The 19013-nt window shown below is 31.0% G+C and overlaps 1 protein-coding gene across 6 annotated transcripts in view; it reads left to right on the top strand.

Annotated features, from left to right (window-relative positions):
- LOC148275169 (uncharacterized) overlaps nt 1-19013 on the top strand; it is a 166059-nt gene that overhangs the window by 68845 nt on the left and 78201 nt on the right. The window contains exon 2 of one of the 6 annotated variants that reach the window (XM_088236077.1): nt 10898-11048. The exons of the other annotated variants lie outside the window; for them this stretch is intronic. The gene's annotated coding sequence lies outside the window, so the exon portion shown is untranslated. The remainder of the gene's footprint in view (nt 1-10897; nt 11049-19013) is intronic. 6 annotated transcript variants of the gene reach the window in all.

Raw genomic sequence — 19013 nt, forward strand, 5'->3', positions numbered from 1 at the left:
ACGCTTTACTAAATGCCGGTAGTTACGCCCAATGCCGTATTTTGTTTGTTTGCCTATTTCGCGCCCTAAGGTCGTGTGAGAAATTCACCGTTCTAACATTCTGCACATTGTAACTTAAAAATAATACAGTTTTCATTTCGTATGTGTTTGTGAACAATCATTGTAATAATCAACATAATTAGCATTAGTCATCTGTAAGTTAGTAAGTCATGAATATTCACAACGAACAAATAATTATAAAATACATTTTCAAGGCAGCGCAGCGAGTAAGTATATTAAAAAAATAAGGTAAGCGTATTCTGTTCGTCTATTTAATATAAATGTATACACAGCTTGAAATCATTAAAAAGCATTTACGTAAACTAAAGTATGATTTACTAGATGTTTCGAGTAAACAAACAAAACGCGTGATATACGTCGGACAATCACGTGATAGAATGGGGCCCAGTTTTACGATCCAAAGTATCTCTTATACTCCTTTTTAAAAAAACATTTACATTGAATGTTTTCCAATAATTAAAATGTAACAGCAGCAAAAATAGTTAATTACTTATTAATTTTAATAAGTGCACGTGTAATGCGTAATGTTATAGGCAATTAAATTTATCAGACCAAAAAGGACATTACATAAATCCTTATGTGTGAATTAATAATGAAAAGTTATTATTGTGATTTGTCTGTGTCTGGGCGGATGAAAAATACAGTTCTCTCTGTAAAATTGAACCAGATTTTTAGAAAATAAAACTCAATGATACTCTTACTTGAAAATACTTTAAAAGAAAATTTACTGCACAAAAGTCCACTTCGTAGTAATAGTAATGGTTGACGCGTTTACCTACGACAATTGAGGCCATTGTGAGGGGTGACTTTTTTTATAGGGAATCTGCATCAAATTTTCATTAATTTGTCCCTACATAAGTAATATATAAATGGCTAGCACGATTTCACATCATCACTCTGTTTCTGCTAAAGACAAAATACTTATTTTTAATGAAAACTATTCATATACTGTTCCTAAATACGTCCCTATGCACCATTAGGAGCCGGATAAGGAAAGTTTCGATGTAGATGTTGTTTTATCCGGTTCAGTCGATATCTCAACAAAGATGAGAATGTTTCTATATGTAGAGGAATATGGAAGTTTTATCATTTACATATCTACTGTGTAACATTCTCAATTCTACTTATATTTGAATTTCAACATAAACTAACTTCCTCACTTGAGCCGTTTTGTGAGCATGTTTGAAATGTTATAATATATTATGTTGATTTTTTTGTAAAGTTAATAGATCCCTAAGATTTTTTATATGCATACGATAAAACTTCTTCTAGTAATGTTTTTTACCACGCAAAGAAAATGCAATTTACTCGCAGTAATTTTACATGGCTTTTAACTTTTATTGCATTATTTAATATTATACTGGGTGTTCTTTAAACCCTGTCACATCCGAAACCACGATGATCAGTATGGGCAAGAAGATATATTGGCATATTTAAAAAATATTTAGATCGAAGAAAATTTGTAAAAATAAAATGTTAAAAATAATAAATGGTTGCTAACTTCTGCAGGGGAGAAGCGAGGGGGGCGCAGCCGCGCGGTTAACGGTTTAATATTTTATTTTTTAAACTTCATTCGTTCGAAAAATTTATTTTAATGTGTCAATATGCCTTCTTGCTCATACTGATCATCGTAGTTTCGGATGTGACAGGGTTTAAAGAACAGCCTGTATACAAACATATTCACAATTGAAACGTATTTTTTTAAATCTATATTATTTAGAATTGGATCAAATATTCTTATAATCAACTTTTGTGATCGTCTAGAATACTTTACATATACAGTTTAGAGTTCAGATGGGTTTTGGCTGGTTCAATCACAAAATAATATCTAACTACATAGATGCTCATGATATTCTTGCTTAGATTAACCTTAATGTACCTCACCGTAACCTGCGTACCAATGCTGTTCTTGCTGTGAGAAATTTTAGAACCAAGGTCGGATTATTTTCCACTCTGCCGAAAATCTTTAGAACAGTTAACAAAATCTTACTAAATAATACTCTCGATCGTCGATGTGTTCTTACAGCAAATGCAAGTACTTAAGAAGCTAGCCATGTTATCACTCCTGACAGTCCTGACTTAAAATGATACACTTGATACGCTGTTAATTGGCTTTAAAAAAAATATGATTGTGATTGAGCATCAACTCTCTTCCATTTTTCTAATTTTTCTAATTTTTCTTTTATTATCTAATAAATAACAGCTGGTATAGACTCAAACCAGTATTAATAGTTTCGTTTTTCTTAAACTGTCTTGATAATTCGCAGATAATAATCGTCGAGAAATGATTGACTCAAAGGGCCTAACTTATAAACCTGTTATAAAGTTATGCCAAGGCAGTGGTAGAAATTCTATCACTTTGCCCAGGCATAACTTTATACAAGGTTTATAAGTAAGGCCCTAAGTGTTCCTTGATGAATTAATTGTCTGTACAATAAGGTTGTAGCAATTATATTTTTAAATCGAATAGTTCCGCCACATTAAATGTTCTCATTATTAACAATCCAAAATAATTAATGTATAATTACTTTAGCCATAAGGAAATATTTTCACAGAATGATTTCTTTGATAATCTCAGCACGTGAATCTGATTGAATATTTTTTCGCAAGGTTGTGGTATCTATTATTTTGTAGCCATATTGCTTACAAGTGTAGCCCAGATACATATTTTATAAGAAGTTTGCAATACATTGTTTACTGACGCCATTGTCACACATTTCTATAAATACCGGTAAAATAACGAAATCTAATTGAATTTTTGCATTTTATTATTTGGTTAGTTGGCTTAAACTTATATATGTAAAGCCTTCATAAAAGGAGCCTCATCTTTTGGGGACCAGTGGTTAAACCTCAAGATGTTAAAGAACTCGCCCCCTACCTAATAACCCGATACTTTACGGATCTGGGCTTGGAGGGTGATAACCATTTACGGGGACCTGTCAAAATAGATCTTCACAGGTCGCAGTGACGTCAGGAGCTTGCATAGCACTGACCCCCCCCTCCCGATAAGAATAAGAACATTTGTAAAGCCTAGTAAAATAAAATAAAACGTGGATATCGAGCAGCGATGAGGAAAAAAACCATTAAATCAATATTTAGCAAAATAAAACAGTTATTTTTTACTGGTTGACACATAAACATTGTTATTTTTTAATTGAAAAAAAAACTGTTGTTGATTTTTTTGGAACCTCGTCTCCCTTTTTGTACTGGCTCTGAGTAATATAACTCTTATATATCTCGGTTTCACCGTACAGCAGTTTGAACGTTTGCCTTATCGTAATGCAAATATCGAAATGTTTACTATAATTTAAAATCTGTTCGCCTTGTGGTCTAATTGTAACGCGTATGTCTGAAGAAGAAAAATAATTTCGCGATGACAACTATATCCTGTAACATTTTCGAATTCTTCTTTGGCACTCGTCGTAAACAGAATAAATTTATAATATATCGATGATCCAATTTTAATAATCCTCCGACCTTGGTACTGAATTTCACGCTTGTATGTTTGTAACTCCGCTACGGCGCGGCATGGCGATATAATGGCGCAATATTAGTAAGAAGTTAGTCGCCGGCTTCGAGTAGTTAGCTTTAGCTGATTACTGTATTTTATATAACTTGATTCAAAACTGGTATCCAACCTGAACTTGATCTTAATCCAAGAACGCATTAAACACACGCGCATTCTTAATAGGCCTTTTCCGTATAGAGAAATATTATTGGCTTATTTTTATACCGCTGTTAGTTTATAGTTTTTAAATCAACGACGTGTACATAAATATACACTGGTGCGATTTTTGAGTAGGTGCAGTCTATTAATTTAAATCTTTAACATGCTTTTCTTATGTGTGATAATTTTTTATTCAAACAGGACCATATTGATATCGGAATATGTCACTTCCTAAGTATAAAGAGATAATAATCACAATATTTCTGGCTAATGCATATTACCTTGTTTTTTTAAAGGACAGAATAAATATATGTAATTAGTTTTGAGACCACTGAAACATTATTTAAAAACAATCATACTTACTATCTAAATTGGTTCGACATATTCATTCAGTTGTACATAAGATACAGGTATTACTCAAATTACAACAATAACCAATGAACCAAAAATTCATCATCATCATTCCCTTTCCGCACCTAATGGTGCATAGGGCACTGCATTGGTACACCAATCGCAGCGTATCTTGATTAAAAAATTGTAACATGAATGTAAGATGATCAGTCTTACGCTTCAGGTACCAGTCCAGGGACTACGAAATATTCTGGTGTGAAAACACTATTTTAAATAAATATTGCATATCAACCATGTCGGGAATCAAACCCGAGACCTCTTGCATAGCAGGCTAACACGCTGACCATTACACCACGAGGCCGACGAAAACAAGAAATACAAAAAAAAATCTGTTTGTAAATATTTAAAATTCAATTAATTTATACTAACGTATACAACATTTTTAATGTGCCTATTTGTACATTATACTATGTATGTAAGATTTATAAACTTTAATGTATCTTAAATTTAATTACTTTTTAACTATGTTATACAATTTGTACAAATTGGCTACAGTCGTTAATAACTAAATGTGTGCGCTTACACCAGCAAAAATTGTATGTTTATTTGGTTCACCGACTGCCAATAATGCATTAACTAGCTAAGTATTAAATTGGTTTTTGTATATCTCATTGCATTTATTAAGTATTTGGGCATTTACGTATAAATGGCACAGTTATTTTATTTATGTTTTTATCTTTCTCATGAAAAGTCCAAGAAACTATTTCTAAGGCAAGAGAAATCCTGAATTGCAAGATAACGAATTTCACCAGGAAAATGCAAATATAAATCATCGTTGATCTAAAAACTAGCTTGAAGTGGTAGGTTATGCTTTTCTTTGGACAACAGATTATTAGTGGCTTGCTCAACTATCTAGTTAGTATCAGAAAACACCAGATCTAGAATATATTCTTTTACACATATTTTGTATTTAATTTATTTGATGATGGTTAAAAATTGCTGCATGCTTACAATCTCTCGAGCAGTTTTTTTTACTCATTCAGTATGTTCATCAGAATTCCAAGATATATTAAGAATATTATATTTATTAGGTGTGTGATAAATGAATATTGCCTTTATTTTTTTATTGTTTTTTACAATCTTTGGAAGGTTATTAATTCCCGTTTGGATAAGATTTCTTAAGATTTCTTTAGGTCCCGTGAATTAATTCGTTGGTTCAGTGTCAAATATTTTTTAATGTTTATGACTTCATAAGAAATTAATCTGCTAATTAATTATTGTTGCAATCATGATTTTAAATGTTTGTAAATGCTGGTCCCACTTAATTTATTTGCTCTTTCTTTTCCTCATATTTTCTGCAAAATTATGTACTCGTTTATAATTAGTTTTGCAGTTTTTAAAACAATAGTTTTATTTATTTTTTCTACCGTAAGACCAGTTTCAATTGAAATGAAATCAGCAAACAGAGATCATCGCAAAATATCAAATCATGCATCATCGTACAATCTCATTATTATAAATATGATGTTAAAAAAACGCTCAAAGTAAATAGTTTTGCGTGTTTACGACAATTTGAAGTAGGACAATTACCTTAATTTTGACTTTCGCGCTTTTATCTACAGGTTAAAAGAACAATTGTTGGTTTGTAGATTTTAAACACCATTTTTTTTAGATATTATTTGTAAGCTATAAGGGAAAATTGGTGAATATGGCGGCACCATGGTGAATACGCCGCACTAACACGTTAGACCTTTTGACTTCAAAACTCGTACACTTATGGCGAAAATCTTCAACTAAACTTGCCAGTCATCCATTATACATGATTTTTTGGGGTTTCTGTGTCACATTGTCATAAAAAAAGGGATTTAGTAGGAAAAAGTAAGATATATACCAAAATATTGTTAGCATATTTTTAAACCAACCATTATTCAAACGTGCCTACCGCTATGCCACCTTTAATTATTTACTTGTTTAGTGTTTTTTTGTGTATTGTGGGGTATTACGCCGATTACGCGATTGGGTAATAAAAATGAATCCCTTATTACGTGGATACGATTTTTTATGATTTACTCAAATATTGCATTAATTTATTTATTAAGGATATCTATACGAACTAGTTGCATGAACGTGCACAGGATTCAAAAACCCTTGTAATACTTGGTTTTCTTAATAACTTCTTTTCAATATTTTTAAAATGAACTATTTCTATTTTAAATTTTTTTACAACTGTTTTTTTTTTGTATTTGTATTAAAACTTTTTAGATTTAATATTGGGAATTAATACACAAATTATATAGGTGCCACAATTACCCCAATTGCTGGTGACATATTCTCCAAGACTATGGCACTTTCCGTTCTTGTTGTTAAGTTCCTATAAATGAATGAAATATTTCATATTCTTCTTCATTCATTCATATCATTCTTCCATATTCTCTTCCCTTAAATGTTCTCTATCTCTGTTGTTATTTTTTTATTTTTAAAGACTCCCCAGGGGGTGAAATCCAGTCTTTTATCTACAAACATTAGGACTAACTCAAAATATTGTAATAAAACCAACTAATCCAAGAAGAGGTTTAAAAATTGGAAAATTGTATTCAGACATTTGTTTTGGAATGTATGTGATATTGTTCTGATATTATTGTATTATGTCCATGTTTATTACAATTTTTTTCAAGTTTTAGTTCTTTGTCTACAATGATATCAGTGGCTAACTTATGAATAATTTTTAAAGATTATACTAGAAGAAGTTAATTAAAATTGAATTGTTTAGTTTTTTTAAAGAGTTTTTAAGTTGGTTTCAGATAAGGGGGGTCATATACTAGCTTCAATATTTCATCATATACTAGCGTCGTTGCTTATGCCATTTTGGTTTCCTGTTCCCCATAGTTGTTACATATAACATATTTTGATTTAAAATAGCCTTCATTTATAATATTTTTTTCCGTTTTTGAAACAAAGTTTTTGAAAAAAGACTCGATAATGTTGCTATTTTGCTAATTACATTATTGATGTGATTTGTCCATGTCAATTGTCTGTCTATGTTAGTTCTAAATTTTAACATGTTCAATTTCAATTAGTCGTTCTTCGTTTATGAGGGCATCCATAATAATTATATTTATATTCGAGTAGGTACACGATATTATTATGTATTTAATACGACCCCCATTGATTATCTATATGCAGATAAGTTCATTGTGCCATTATTTCGCAAAGTTGTGCAAGAATAAAGGAATTGTGAAATACACGTTCAATTTCTTACAACAATAACTTACCATTAATAACAATAGGATAATGTCTAGAGTATGGCATATTATGCACCACTCTCTCCATCTTATAGTAGATAAAGGCAGGTATTTGAATTTCAATAATACAATTAATCACGTATTTAAAAAAATAATTTTATTTCGTACGATAAAAAATGTGTATATTTATGTATTCATTTTTTCACATAACAAACAATAATAAATAATAAAAATCACGTGTTACCTTTGCTGAGGATACGTAAGAATGTACTTTATTTATTTACATTTGAGAATACACAGAGAGAATTTACAAAATGTCAAGACAGTTTTAAACAGTACGTATTTATTTTTACATTTAATTTCTGGATACCTGTATTATAAAACGCACAATAAAAGCACAACATAAACTAAACGTTAGTGAAGAATGTGATTCGATATTGGTTTAGGTGAATGAGACAATCCATTTTTCTTCTACCTACTTCCACTATCCATTTTTTATAGCCTTTTTGAACATTTACTCGTTACTAATAATTGTTTGAATGGACAGTCGAAGTAGGTTATAGATTTAAATTGGACAATACTAAAAATCTCTTTGTCTGAAAGTAGTATTAGCTTGTTTTTGTTTAAGTTGTCTTCGTTTTGAGGAACTAGTGACTATAATTGGAGATATGTCTTTCGTTTGAATAATAATAGTTTTTGAATCTGTGAGTGATTATTGTTTTAGTGTATAACTGCTTTGGTGTCATAATTTGCGATTTGTGAGCATTATTTTAATTATGGATTTTTGCGAAAACTGTCCCTCGCACCACCCCATCCGATTATACCGTACTCCAAAATTGATTGGCACAATGCAAAATAAATATTTAAAACTTCTTATACATTCATTATATTATATATTATTTAATGAGGAAGTTGAATGGTTTTTTTTTCATTTTTTTTATTTCTTAATATATTTTTATGTACTATATTATTGCTATGGTTTTTTGAATCTTTGTATTTTTTAAATTACTCCACGCGTGACGTTACTAGTTCTCTTCGGTGAGTTGTGCTAATTGGTGCCTTGGCTTCTTGTTGCCCGGAATTTGTTACAATACTCTGTCATTGGTTGATTAAGTAGAATTTGTGACGTTGTTTAAAGTAGTACATTATTGTTTAAAAAAAAAATTTTTTTTCACATATTTTATGAACTTCGCTATAAAATAAATACTGTAATTTTAAGAAAAAAAATTTCATGTCCAATTTACTGTAGCACTGAATTTCCTCGTTGTTCTCAAATGTGACTTATATATTTTTTTAAATATAATAGACATGCAATTTTGAAAGGGGTTATCGAATTCCCGGAAGACGAAATTACAAGGACAACAAATATATTTATTGAAAAACCGCTGAGGTTCGTCAGTGATTGAAAACAAGGAAAAAATTATAGAAAAGAGATAGAAACACAAGTTCAATAATAAATCAATTCGTTTTGTTTAGTACCAATAATAAACAACCAATAGCTTCATTGGTTTTTTTTTATAAAGATAAATATTGGCGTTCTTATGATTTACTAAATAATTACATTTTCAGGGGCATTTTCAGATTAGAAAATGGGAATTAAGTTGTGATTGAGAGGGGTTCGACTCTCAGACCTCTGATCCGTGAGTCCACGACACTTGCCTTGGGACCACAGCCAGATTTGAGCTGTGGTTCTGTGGCTAGTATCGCAGAGTCACGGATCAGAATCCAAATTACGAGCCGCATTATACCAAAACATATTTCCCATTTTCTAACACGCGTAATTATGAATTACTGAAAATGGCCTCAAAATAGAGATACTCGTTAAAATTAAAAACTCCAATGTTTCTTATGGAAAAATTATATTTAATTTTTCGGAGAAAGTGAAGTAAAGACACGGCAAAGGAGATATGACTTGATATGATCAAGGTGGGCGTATACTTGTGATATTGTATGATGTAGGAACAATGCAGTCAGTCATAATATGGTAATTTGGGAGAGTAATGTAACAATAGGAACAATCCTTAATACTCCAAACGACTATAATCACATATTCACATGTGGATACTTGAGAACTGAACTCAGCTGAGGTTAAACTCAATAAAACTAGTGTATTATTTTGCTCATTTTATAATTTCGCGATAAAATTAAGTACAGCCGTTAATAAAGGAGAGGTTTTTAATTAAGATTTAATTGTGCAATTAACTTTCCTGGATATGTTTAAGTAAGTTAGGAATGCGATTCCAATTCGCTATATTATTTGAAAAGCAATAGAATCTGTCACTAAGTATCGGGATAATTGGAGTATTACTACTGTTAGAAGAAAATCACAAAATTAGTTGAATATGAGGTAATGATTTACAAGAAACTCCGAACCAAAGGGTTTATTAAAGAATATCTAGCAAACAGCAATCGAAAAATTATTTCAATCCGAAAAAACGATATTATGTTTTTTTCTTTTTCTGTTTTTTAAGGAATAATCCAGTATCTAGAGATTTATAAGCAAAAAACAAAGTAGATATGACACACATTGGCTTTGTAATTAGAAACAATTCTCGTACTCTGTTTTTACGTATGATTACTTACAGTTTTTAATGATTTGAATAAAGTTGATAAATACTGAAAAGCGTCATATCTCAAAATACGAATTTTGAAAATACCTGCCTTATGACGGCAGTATATTTGAATACACGTTTTTAATATATCGTGGGGTAATTAGCACATACGTATACTTTATATTTGTATGAAAATTATTATTAAATTCTTATGTTTTGTTGGCATTTAGAGTTAGTCGTTTATACGTAGTTTTGTTCTTTTTGTTATTGTTATATTAATATAGAACTACTTATACTTCAAAACATAAAACGTCTCCATCTTAGAACAGGCTGAGCCATGATAAATGGAGACTATCCTAAACAGAGGACGATTCGTATTCTTTTTCTAATTCACTAGCTTTATAAACAAAGGTTCCTTAGTTTTAAATATGTGTACTTATTTATGCAATAAATTTATAAAATAAAAAATAATAATTACTACAGCTAGGTTTATTTCATAACTAACAAAAAAACATTCTTTTATCCTCCTTTATAAATTATACAAAAAGCAAGTGGTGAAATTAAATCATCATAATATTATTTAAATGCATCACTTGTCTATTTGAGGCATTCACAGAGATAGGTGAAAATATATGTTTTAAGTGGTTAAATAAAAATTTTGATTTTCAATTTACCTCGTTGTAATAATTACCCCATGGTATAATATAAAAATCAGTGCCTCAGAGGATGAAGAATATTTGACGGATGTTTCCGATTTGACTAAAAAAAGTGTCGTAGTTGGCACGTTCGCTTACCATTCTGGATTCCTGCGATGGTCAGTATATTTTTTTTGTTCATAAGCTGGTTTTACACTGCAACCTGTACCTGAGCCCCAATTACAATGGGTAGTTGACAGAGTTACTTTCGACAGTGAGTATATTTGCATGAACATTTAAAGTATCTTCGTCGGTAACCTATAATTGAACATATTTAGAAATTTATGCATATTCTGGTTTTCATACATAAAACTTTATTTTACTTTCTAGATAAAATTGAAGATAAATGTTAACTTTTCATTGTAATCGGGGTCCAGGACAAGTAACAGATGCGAAGACCAATCATCTTACCTTCCTGTAACAGACTATCGAGATACGCTTCATTCACTTAACAAATGCACTGCCCTATGTACCATCAGGTGTAAGTAAGGCTTTTTTGATCAAATATATTATGTCGCACCCCGGATAGATCGTCGCTTCAGTTCGTTTTTGTCCAACAGACCAAAATACAAATATGCAAAAATAGAGCTTTAAAGTTTTTTTTTACGAAATAGGCATAATTAAAGATTACAACTTAAGACAAAATTCGTTATAAACACCTTAAACAATAAAAACAAAAAAAAAATTCAATTGAATTTTATAAATAAAGACTCCTCAGATCTCCTGCACAATTAACTCATTTCGGTTAAAAATGGTCTGTTGGACAAAAACTAACTAAAGCGTCGAAATGAGAGTCATATTTTTTCGTCATTAATTTTTTTTTTAATAATGTAATAACATATTTTGAGACGAATCAAAATATATATTACACATCGGCGTTGCTTTGGGTGAATATTAAAAATTAATGAAGAAAACATGGTTTTAAGACAAGACTTTATTTGAGCTTTTAGGCTCTCCTAGAAAAATGGACTTTTTTAGTTTTTTAATTTTAAAAAAAAAGTTAATACTCAAGTTTATACAATTCAATAAAATATTTAAATTTTCAGACCTTTTCCTAAAAGTCGTATATAACTTGTGCTGGGAAAATGGAAATCAAGTTGTGTTAGAGTTGGAATAGACCCTTGGACATTTGGCCCGTGAGTCCACAATACTACCATGGGACCACAACCCGGTTTGAACTCTTAGTTATAACTCTATTTTATCGGATGTGCGATATGTATACGCTATCTGTATCTAAGTTAGTATGAATGGACGCGCAATGCGATCCAAAAACGTTCTGTAAAATTTATTAACCGTTTGCTCGTTGTAATATATATTTATTATGTATGTATAGCAAAAAAAATAAATGAAAACACTAATCGTGACTACACCGATCTTCAAAGCTGTAAGAATGACTTGCATTATGCTAATTGTTGTGTATATCAAATTGATATGGGCGATGATAAATTTAAAAAAAACATATTCTCCTGAATGCATGTTAATTCATATTATGAATTTTATATCAGTAGATAAATACATACAGTATACAATCATACCAAATCAATTGTTTGTGTGATGATTTACAAACTATAAACCGGTATCATAATTTGGGCTTGGCATTAAAGACATATTTTATTAATTCAGTTACATGCGTATCTTTAAGGTTATAAAACGGGTCCTCATAAAATGAATGCGAATCGTATAAATTATTGTCCGTTTATCGATTGGTAATAAATTCTACTTGACGTTTTAATATATCACGCTACTGGGAGTGCAATGCGTATAATAGTGGATTCAATATGTTTTATTGTTCATACTGTGTTTTTACTGTTTTCGTTGTTTATTTAAATATTATATTTATTTAAAACGAATCGATAGGTTAGTTAATTAACTTTTATGGATTGGTATATAAACAGTTAACATTATACTATATTAAGATAGGTAAGGTTTTGGATACATCTTTGATAAAATCAACGTAAAAAAAGCTTCATTTAATGATAGGTAGGTTATGGAGATGATGCGGCAATAGTGGCCTGAATCTAAAAACGACTTGCAACGCATGTTATACACATTACATTTATATCACAAAGGTTCAATATGTCTATTACAGTTTCTAGATCAAAAAGTTTAGTTGTATCAAGACAACCAAAAAAGTGCAAACTGATTATTAACAATGGTTCAATAGAACAAGTCGCAAGATCCAGCCATAAGGATTAGACTGTATGAAAAATTAAAAAACCTCCAAATGATAGCAAGGTGAGAATATATAAGACATCCGTTAGCCCCATCTGGACATGCCGTAAAAATAAGGGCCGATACAACAAGAACAAAGAACCTGCTAAGAACTTCTGAGATGAGATCTCAAAAATGACTTTATACAGGAAAGTGCGAAATAGACCATATGGCGCGCTGGAGCAGATCCCGTAGAAGATTTTAGAGAGACATACAAGAGGCTTATTCTGCCACAATTTCATTTCAAAGGTTCGTTTGTTCGTCATATATCCATCTTACTCTAACCCAATCGAAATCGTATTTCGCTCTCGTTCCCTCTAATATGATACGAATGAATTTACCGAACGAATTGGGTACTGAATAAGGCTCCAGAATGAGCAGCGATAGACTAGTGTTCACAGCAGCCGAAGAAAGGCGCCCACCTGAAAGACCCCATAAGCGACGCGACGGAAGGATAGTTTGGTCTTATCTCCGGAGTCTTAACTAGTCTGAGAAGAAGAAGGCCAACTGGTAATTTCTGGATTATTATGAGGTTATACGCACGTAAACATTATTATCTACCTTCCGTTACAAATATAAGAGTTACTAGATACTCCACCCTCACGCTGCAAAAAAATAAAAAAATAAATACAACCTTCGGTCAAAGAGGTTTGGCCTACTACTCGTTTAAAGTGTACAATCTACTTCCATTATCCATAAGGACAATTAGTAAGTTCTCACAATATAAAATTGATATTAAGAAATGGATAGTGGAGGTGGGTTGCACACGGATCGATGAGTGGATCAAGCCAAATAGGTTAAATGTGTGTACTGTTTATGAAATTTGTTCTATTGGTTTATATGAATTGGTTATGTTTTTTATGATTATTTTAGTTTTTTATTGTTTATTGTGTTAATGATAATTAGATTCATTGGATTATTACGTTTTTTTTGCTGTCATTATTATGTTAACTTTGTAAAATAGCTAATCTTAGGCAAGTTTCACATTTTGTAAAAATTTTCTCTCGGCACGGGACACCCCAGTAAAGGAACATTATTCTGGATAAAAAAAGAATACAAACAATGTAAAAGTATAAATAAATAACATAAACGAATAAATAATACACTCTAACGAGGGAGCGGTCATGGAATGATGATGTGTTAAAACAATATTTTTGCCTTTCCTTTTTTTTATCCATGTCTAATTGCAGTGATGACCTTTTATACATCCAAAACCGTGTCTTATTCAGTTCGTTCTCTTAGGCTAGGCCATTTGAATTAGCTCTGCCCCTCCCACGAAGTATATTATAACACTTACATACATAGGTATTATTGACATGACATATTAAATTCGTCAAGCATGTTTATAATAATGTGTATTTTTCTGATCTATGAAAGGAAGTAGGAAGTGATGGCAGTTATTGCTATTTTTATGTCAATTGATTAGCAATCAGTTTATAATAAATAGCAGGTGAACTGATGCTTTATACTAAATTTCTAAAATACCTATATTTCACTGGGCATTGCTCATAAACTTGGCATAAAGTTACACTTAAGTAAAGTGTAAAATTGAGATGGGAATACCATCCTTATTCTCCCACTATAATAAGGATGGAATTGCATCCTAATTATACCACTATACTAAGACGTAACTTTACGCTGAGTTTATGAGTAAGGCCCACTGTATTTGTCTAATAAAAAACGAGTGATACAATAATTTCCATTTTCGGAATAATAAGTGGTCATTGACAAGTATTGAAGATGTCGTGTAAATGACGAAACCGGTCACTGGTTTTTCCAAATTTGTGAATTAAAGTATCAGTCTTTTGTTTCTTAAAAAAAAACTTATAAACACTGGGAATTTTCACTCACAAACCTGAATGTTTATCAGTAGGTAAATAATACCTAAGATAAGTTCGAACATACTCACTTATTTCAAATTTTTCCCCTCCTGAGACGATGCTTTAATCATATCTTTTTTATAATTTTTTTGGATCGAGTTGTAGTCCCGTGGCTAGTGTTGCGGACTTACGGATCACAGGTTTGACGTTCAAATTACATTCTACTTCAACTTGATTCCCATTTTCTAATGGTGAGTTATTTACAACTCGTTGAAAATGGTCCCAAAATCGAAATATTTGGGTAAATAATAAGAGGGAAAATATTTCATTTTTAAATATCAAAAAATAAAAAATAAAAATAATCCAACCTCCAATTTCACTTTGGCGTTCTTCCAGAATTGAAACATATTATTAATGCATGTTATTAACATTATAAATTATTTGTCGAAATATATATAAAATAAACGTTACAAAAGAAGGAAAACAATTATCTTCTGAGGTATTTTTGATAAAAAACAATATACTCAGAGGCATGATCTGCAAGTTTAAAAGTAATTATATATTAATTACATAAACATTTAACACATACTTTTTATTTGGAATATTTTAGGAAATGACTGATTTTATCAATTATTTTTTTACTTAATTTTTTAATGGCGCAATTGTGAAAGAACGGCGTTTAAAAATGGCAAAATCGTTAGATTTGCATATTTTTTTTATTTGACTACGGCCTTAAGTCTCCTGACATCGATTTCTCCAGCTTAAACATCTAAAAAATTACTTCATCGATTTATAAGAAATGTTGACGCTTAAGTTAAAATTTGAAATGCCAGTCGCACGAGGCAGGACTACCCTTCCTTACCTTTCGCAGCACATCTTCTTACGACCGACCGACCTCACGATCTACCTATAAGTGTTTTATATCGTCTTCGGAAACCATCCAATGACGGAAGAGCCTCGTTACGGCAGCAGTTCCTTCCCGTACCAACGGGCAAAAAACAACTAAAATTAACCGGTATCTGGCGATGATTTGCCTCGCTGAAGATGTAGGCGTAAAGATAGAAAATGAACTTCAAAATCACCCAAGGAAAAAGATATCGTCGATTATTCGGAAGTAACATTGTATCGGGCCAAATCCATTCGTGCATTATAATTTTTAAAATACAACAAAAAAATATCGTGAACTTCACGCTTAAATCATCTAAGGTTATAACTTAAATTTACATGCCTTTGGCCTCTTCAACTTGGGATTTACTTGCATTTTTTGTATTTTTTCTTTTTAAAGGTGATTACTGTTTTTAACCAAGAAGTTTGATGACATTTCGAACGTATTTCAAATGTGACAAATCGTCATTATTTTCGTGGAATTTCAGTACTACGGGAAATTGGAAATAACAGTGTTTTCTTACGCGCGGTAAAAATTAAAGCATTTAATTGTTCGCTAAAATGTATAAAAAAATAATAAAAATTAACTACTTTCAATGAAGTCGAACAATGTTTTTAGTATGTCCAAATGTTTGTAGACAGGTAAAGTGGCCACTTAAACCAGGCAGTCATAAGCCCTGTAAATGCCTAGACTTTCATATGCCTCTCTCAAAAATGTTTTCCCACTCTGTTGCAAAAAATTAGTTCTAAAAAATGTAAGTTTATTTACAGTTGGATTTATGAATCACATTACTATCACACCACCAAATCAATTTATCTCGAGAACACAATGAAGTTCAAACCCCGCATTAACTTTATTACTATTTTCTAATAGTGAGTTATTTACAATCTGTTAAAAATGGCCCCCTAGAATTTGAACATTTGGGTAAATCATAACATTGCAAATGCTTCTTTTTCTAAAACAAATATTTATATACCTAGAAATAAGAGTCTTCATTCCGATATTTTTTTATAAATCTAAAATAATTTTCGTCTCGATAAAATGTTATAATCAGTTTTAATCAAATTTTCTAGAAATTCAACTAAATGTTTATTTAAGAATTCGTACACATTAATAATATGTGTGAGACGGGACTTAAACAATTACAGTTAAAATGTTATTTTTCGAATAAAAAATATTGACACCAAAATATATCTAATGAATATTTCAGACTTTGGAAGCGATTACAGTCTTCAATCGTCTACGGAGTAAAACCATTTTTCTGTACGAAAATGTATATTATATTTGTATGATTTTTTTTTATCAAAAACATATTTAACTCCAGGTTACCGACGAATATACTTCAAAAAATATACAAAGGTATCCCCATTCCCCATTGTTATACGGGGCCTGATGTCAAGTTCAAAAGATTGCTTGCATGTTTTAGGAGAAGCCACAAGATGTACGTATGTAATATTTTTAAATTAAATTGTTCTGGGCAGTCTGCCAACAAGAGGAAAACATTTTTTTACCTAGACAGAAATAGCCACCGTGAGTAAATATGTATACAAAACAAGCAATAAATTGCTTTTCTATAAAAAAATGTAGAAATATATTGTTATATCATATTATAAAGTTTTTTACTTTTGTTGTTTATAAAAAAGAAAAAGAAAACCGTCTTCTTTTATTAATAACTAAATTAGAAATTATTTTATAATATTGTGCATATTGTGAGTAGAGCGTAGCTTATTTTTTTTTTTTAAATGACTGTTTTTAATTTACTTGAAAATTATAAACAAAAAAATTGAGGTTTTTTTTCGTTAAAGCGAGCATCTTCTGTATTACAACTATTTTATTTTATTTTATTTTTATTTTATTTATTTGGATAACCAACAGCTATAATTATCTCATATTTATATAACAAAACAAATAACAAATAAGCCAATTACAGGTTTTCACAAGTAGCATCACAGTAAGTTAAAAAAGATTCTTGAACATAAAATGAATAGTATTTAAATGTAAATTTAAAAGAAAAGAAAAAATACTATGAGTTATTTCGAAAGCAAACGCCGTACGTCATTAAGATTATTTGCAAATAAATCTATGTGAAATGATTTATTTATTACATTAAAATGATTGAAAGTTCGCCATAAATATGAATTTTGCCTATAATTAGATGAAACATGAGGTATGTGAAAAAGAGGGTTATTTCTTAAAACTTTGGAAGGAACATTGATAGAAAGTTTGCAAAGTAGTTCAGGACAGTCAATTGAACCAGAGGCAATTTTAAGTAAATAAATTATATCCGCTATTTCATGACGTTTTTGCAGAGGCAATAGGTGATGTTTTTTACATATATGAATATACTGGTCGGATTTAAACTCAAGTTTCAACAGGAAACACATGAACTTTACGATTTTTTTTTGAATATTTTCAATGCGTGATATCTGCACATTGTACATAGGATTCCATATTTGTTATGCATATTCTAAGTTGCTTCGCACTAATGTACAGTAAAGGATTTTAAGTGTCTTTGCCATAGTGAACGACGTAGAGCTACGCATAACAAAGCCAAGCGCACGCGATGACTTTTTTATGATGCTGTCAACATGGGCGTCAAAAAGTAATTTACTATCATGGAAGACACCTAGATCCTTTACACATAATGAGCATTGGAGGTTATGTTCCTTAAACACATAGTACGTAAAAATTTTACTTTGCGACTAAATGTAATAACTGAACACTCAGAAGGATTAAGGTCCAAGCAGTTGGAGTTGCAGTAATCCTCTAGACGGTCGAGATCTGGCTGCAGATCAAAGACGTCAGCTGGGGTCTTGATTGTTGCAAAAATTTTCATGTAGTCAGCAAAACAAAGCAAACGCGAAGAGGTAAGGCATTTATCAATGTCGTTAACAAAAATTATGAAGAGCAAAGGTCCCAGAAGAGACCCTTGAGGCACCCCGCTGGGGACTCGTACCCAACTAGAAATAAAATTATTAACCACTACCGCTTGCGACCTGTTGTCTATATAAGATGAAAACCATCTGAAGAGGTCACCTCTAATACCGATTTTATTATTTTTTTAAATAGTAATTTGTGATCGATTCGGTCGAAGCATTTACTGTAATCGGTGTAAATAACGTCTACCTGATGACCACCGTCCATTGAATCAGTAAGGTAATCATTAAGTAAGATTAAATTTGAAACAGTAGATCTCCCTTTTAGAAAGCCATAGTGAGATGGACTCAGTGAGTTTTTAATGGAGGAATATAGTTGGTATCTATCGTAATCAAAGCTGACCTTGTACACAATAAATGATGACAAGTATTCAAAAGGTCCATTTTTTATATGAATCCTTCCTGCGTTTGCTTAGATTTGTTTATACCGTGGTTCTATTACTGCTCCAAGATTTGAACCTAATAAGACATCGGATAGTAATACAAACTACGAAGTAAAAAGATAAAAAATGTTATGGTCAATGGTCATGGATTGGAATGTCTTGACCTTTTTTACTGATAAATCATTTTATTTTTTTATGTACCTACCAGGC

This window comes from Micrasema longulum, unplaced genomic scaffold (genome assembly GCF_059751315.1).
Source record: "Micrasema longulum isolate JH-2025_06_02 unplaced genomic scaffold, ASM5975131v1 h1tg001496l, whole genome shotgun sequence".
Taxonomy (NCBI): domain Eukaryota; kingdom Metazoa; phylum Arthropoda; class Insecta; order Trichoptera; family Brachycentridae; genus Micrasema; species Micrasema longulum.